General features: G+C 36.2%; 1 long non-coding RNA gene across 1 annotated transcript; it reads right to left on the bottom strand.

The window, feature by feature from the left end:
- Positions 1–272: 272 nt before the first annotated feature.
- LOC149210996 (uncharacterized) lies at positions 273–1,939 on the bottom strand. Its single transcript, XR_016252327.1, has 2 exons — positions 1,479–1,939; positions 273–422 (listed from the first exon to the last, which is right to left on the bottom strand). It is a non-coding gene; the product is annotated as an uncharacterized LOC149210996 (long non-coding RNA).
- Positions 1,940–5,515: the final 3,576 nt, after the last annotated feature.

The raw sequence follows: 5,515 nt of genomic DNA, 5'->3' as shown, positions 1-5,515 counted from the left end.
TTGGAAGGGACCAAGATCCAGAAGGAATAGGTTCAAAAAATAAATTAGCAGACTTTTCTTGTATAACAGATGCATGTGCAAGAGAGCTTTGCCTTACAATATCTGCATCTTCATGTTCCTTTAAAATTTGTTCGAATGACTTATCACCAAATTCATGACGCGAACTAGTAGAAGGATGAGAATCCATAATATAGAGAAAATTATACAGAGTGATATATATATATATATATATACAACGGATCAAAATAAATTGTACGAAACAGAAATCTATGAGTCTCAAAAGTAAATACCGATTATCCCTGAAAATATGATCGTAAACAGAGTTGGTTTTGCGGCTTTCTCTTATAACAAAAGTTCAAGTTCTACATCCAAGTCCTTCAACGTCTTCAAGTGCATTCCACACGGCATAACATACTACAGACCTGTCACACGGAATCTGTCAAGGGTGCGGACACGACTGACCTTCCTAGAAGTCTAAGACATTCTAATGACAAACAAGACAAAATGGAGTGATCTTTCTCTAAATACACCTTTTACAACATGAAAACTACAAGTGTTTAGGCTTACCTTATTCCAAAACGCTGTTGTTGAAGTCCGTTCTTGACGATCCGGATGAGCTCCTCCTTCAAGTCAATCCTGCAACCAAAACAATCAAACAATTACCAAGCACTTGCATTTCATATAATAAAACATATATTCAACATGCAGACCAAGGAACACATGAAATAACTCATTAACACAAGCTATTGAGAAAAATAAACCAGTTTGTATTAATAACGAAACAAAGAAACTCTTACAACCTGGCCTTGTGTTGTGCAAATTCCTCCAGGGTCCATCAAGGGTTTTCCTCTACTTTGACAAAGCTCACCCTCTCCCAAGTAGAATCAAGTGAAGACAATCTCTCCTCACAAAGGCTCTAATGGAAGACCTAAATCCTGCAGCATTTACCCAAAGAAAATGTATAGCTCCAACCTCCTCTCCTTCTGGCTCAATGCCTTCATTTATAGTGCTGTAAAGAGGTTATTCAGGTCCACTATCAATGGGATCATCCCCCTTTATGGGTGGGATAGCTCCCTTATTGATGGGATAAGTTCCCCCTTAATAGAGATACATGAACCAACTGGAGGCGCATCCATTTCATCAAACCGACCTCTAGAATGTTCTAGAAGTAACCACAAGTAACTTTTTCAAGATAAAACTCGCGCATTTTGCCTTTTACAGAGGGACGCACCTGTCCCTTAACATACAGAGCGTCTATGGACGCGGATTTTGTGAACATGGTCAGCGTCCCCGCAGGTAAGGCTAGAGAGAACCTGCGACCCCAGAGATAAACATGATTTTTACAAGACTTTCTCTCTTCTTTGAGTTTGAGATGGATAACAGAGGCATGAGACTTGCCTAAGAGGGTAGCATGACTTGTTGATTGGAGCCATACTAACTGTAAGTAGTCAAGGTGACATTTTTTAGTGTAACAAGACCTATTCAGGATATCAACGAACTCAAAGAGATATGCTCAGACAAAATACAACTTGGCTCCGATACCATTCTGGGTGTCAACAACAATAGTCAGCAAATTGCCAGGAAGCACTGGTGACTACAAATTTGGAGTAATCAGGCAAGCAGTAAAAGCAATAATTGTTGAACTCTGCTCCCAAATGAAGATAGCTATAACAACCAAAAACCCAAAGAAGCCGCATTGCTATCAGCTGCTATGCAAACAATGGCACCTTTCTGCTCCAAAAAATTCAGAGGCGAGAGATAGTCGGTTACAAACTCTCAAACTTACAAAGCCCTCCAAACTCAAACTCCCACTAAAAAACAAAAAAAAGCTCCCCTTTTCTTATTTGTTAAAATCCCCTATATAGGCCTGTCTCTCCCTGATACCTTCTTCACTAAGTAACGTATCCTGACGGATTTGGATGTGAATGGACAATTCACATTATCTCATCCCTTTTCCTTTCGGAAAGCCAACTAGCATATGAGGACCGAATCAAGGATGATTTAAAATTATTAGATTACACAGTAGATATAATCTTGACAGATTCAGATGTGAAAGGACAATTCACATTATCTCATCCATTTTACTTTTGGAAAGCCAATGGCATATGGGGACCGAATCAAGGACGATTTAAATTTATCAGATTACACAATAGATACTTTTATTCAAAAGCCTACGAGAAAATAAAATTGTATAGACGAATATTTCTTTTTACGAAGAAATATACAAACAAATTTCATTACATCACTGTGAGCAGGGAAAGACATGACAGATTTACAATACAAAATGAGTGATCTGGCAATGTGTATAATGCTGATTTCAGACTCTTTCTAAAATATAATTTGTGAAGTACTGCACATTCACTTCTTTTTTAGATTCCCAAATCTCATCATCATGATTTTCTGGTGGTTGTAAAAGGTTAATAGATATGAAAGGATTTTGTTTTGGATCAGATTGCAGATGGAATTCATTGTATTCCATTTGAGTCCCATATTAGTTGGTTGACAGCTTTTGTGTAGTGAATTCAAGAGTGACAATCCAATGAGTGTGTCCACATCTTCTTAGTGTGTTGATAAAATCAGCATCCCCGATCATGGCAATATCTTGGACATGTTTTTACAAGATTCCTGTCAAGTGTGCATGTGGTTCTGAAAACCCATCAATATTTAGTCGACATAAAGCATATGGCTTTATCAAGAGAGCACTGAGTCCATAGATTTTCGACCATCTGAGAAACCAGGTTGGAAAAGGATCTTCATGATTCATTCTTGCTATTGACCAATCTTCGTACCTGAAATCAAATTGTAGATGATAGAAGAAGTTAGAGGAAATATTTTCTAAATTCATGCATTGGAAAAAGGCATTCTCCTGCCTTTTAGGATCAAAATCAGTCCTCCTAAAAGGATTGTTAAATTGCTTGATGGTAAGCTTACAGTTTCCAATCCTATTATCTTCTTCATAAAAGAGTTCATAGGAGATATTGCCTATATGGACCAAATAATCTAACTCACTGATAGCAAGATCATTTTCAATCTCTTGATCATTCCAAGTCCAAAGACTAGGAATTCCCTCTCTCCATCGAATTTCAAATACTGGGTACCATGTTTCATCATGATCTAGAATGCTTACTCTTTTATCATATCTGACCCATCCCAATCTGCCTTCTATTTCAACAAATTCCTCAGATCTTCTAATAAAATTGCATGATAAAGAGTGAATAGAATTTTTCTCTAAAAATTCCCTTGACAACATGTCAACAAAAGAATTTTTATGTCCAAGAACAAATTCTATTTCCAAATCATACTCACTAAGAGTCATTACCCATCTTACCATAGCAGCATCTTCAAATTCACATTTGTGAATTGCAAATTTTAAAGCTTGAAAATCTGTCTTAACCAATAATTTGGTGTAAACGATAAAGTATTTGAATTTTTCTATTCCTGGGCAGACAACTCTGAGTTCTTTCTTGAGGCTGGCCCAATTTTCTTGGGATGTAGACCATAACCCAGAAGTGTATTGGCATATTTCAAGCAAGCTTTTCTTTTCTGGATCTTCTTGATGAAGAACAACTCCCCATCCAATATTGTTGGCATCAGTCATAATTACTTTCTTCCATTGTTCTAAAATCAGACACAGAGATTGGATTCTGCGAATCTTGTCTTTGATCTTCCTAACTACATTTGTACAATCTTCATTCTAGGGAATGAGATCTTTTTGTAATCTTTTATTTAATAATTTCCTTTCTTGTTCACAATGATGAAGAAATTTAGATACATAGTTCAGGCTTGCTAGAAACCTTTGCAATTGGGTCTTGTCTAAAATTTCATCCGCAAAATTATATATGAAATCTAGACTTCTTTGGATTACTTGATATGAACCATACTGGATATTGTATCCAAGAAATTCTATCATAGTCTTGAACAATTTCATTTTAGGGGCAGAAAGGACTATCCCTTTTTCTTTGATTCTCTGGAGAAATAGTTTCAGATGTTTAATGTGAGATGGTCTATCATCTGAATGTATTAGAATATAATCAATGTATTTCTTTAAAAATTCTTCCATACCTAGAAGTGTCTCATCCATTATGTGTTGGAAAGCTAATGGAGCATTGATGAGTCCAAACGGCATTATGTTCCATTCGAAATGACCTTCAGGAATAGAAAAAGTTGTTTTCCATTTATCAGATTCTTTGATGCCTACCTGCCAAAATCCCGATTTCAAATCAAATTTTGAGAATATCTTTGATTTGGAGATTTGTGTTATGATTGTGGGGGGCTTTGGAAGGGAATAAGCATCATAATCTAATAGATTATTTAGTGGTTTGTAGTTTACCACTAATCTTGGTTTTCCCCTAGCAATTTCTGCATGTTTGTTTACATAAAAAGCAAAGCAGGCTATTGGACTTTTACTTTTCTTGGTCAGGCCTTTCTGTAAGAGGCTCTTAATCTCTTCTTTACAAAGAATAATTTGTTCTTGATTCAATGGAATAACCTTCGACCCTCTTAATTTACCACTGAAGTCGCTTTTCAATGGTAACTCAACTTCGTGTTTATGAACATGCCAAAAGGCATTTGGGTCTTTAGAGCAGTATTCCAGAAATTTATTTTTCAGATTGCCTGTCTCCCTGTCAAATTTTCCTTGTTCAATATTTTCATCAATTTTTAAAATCTCCTTTTTCTTTAGAATTTTTGACAGTAAGGTTTCTAGCCTTTCAATCCTTCTTATTCTATTGGGAGAGATGGAATTTATAAAAGGAAAAAAAACAGCTCTTTACCTTCCAGTTCAAGAAAATAACCATATCTCTTTGTTTGCTGATCAAATTTTGCTCCATGCTTTTGGAAGTTCTGGAAGAAAGGTGTTCCCAAATACATTGTGCAGTCCATCCCTATAACAATTGGGCAAACCACATTTATTCCAATAGATTCAATTAGGAAAATATCAACTGTAACCTCTGAAGTAGTGATGATATCTCCACTGGCTGTTGTAACTTTCAGACACGTAATTGGTCTTCTGAGATGAGTATCAACTACTGCATTATTTACAATATTTAATCTTGAACGAGTATCCATAAGGACTTTCCAGTATTCCACTTTAGAACCAATTTTGACTTTTAACTTAATGCAATACATAACATCTCCATTGATCTAATTGCATCCTAATCCTATCCTTTCATCATCAATGTTGGGTTCTTGAATCTGTATACCTGGAAAAGGTTTCTGATGAAATGTCCAATTCTGTGTCTGGGCAGAAGTCAAAGGTTGTTCTACTTTCATTTTCTTAAGTTGGCAGTCTTGGCGACTTTCAATACAAAGCCTTCTATTCTCTTTTACTATTTTCCTTAGATCTGTTATTGCCTGGTGGATGTTGGGAAAAGTCTGGGGAAGATCTTCTCCAAAATCCTCCTGCCTGAATTGTCGGGATAAGGCTTCTACTGTAAAAAGAGAAGCTGGAGGTACATATCCTTTGTTAGGATTGCTTTGCCTGGCATTCTTAGAATTTAAGTTATTAATCAACAGC

This window comes from Pinus tabuliformis, chromosome 1_2 (genome assembly GCF_031772625.1).
Source record: "Pinus tabuliformis cultivar Carrire ecotype Pingquan chromosome 1_2, CPIR1, whole genome shotgun sequence".
Taxonomy (NCBI): domain Eukaryota; kingdom Viridiplantae; phylum Streptophyta; class Pinopsida; order Pinales; family Pinaceae; genus Pinus; species Pinus tabuliformis.
Note: the sequence above shows the minus strand (reverse complement) of the source record. Positions and strands in the feature narration are given on the sequence as shown.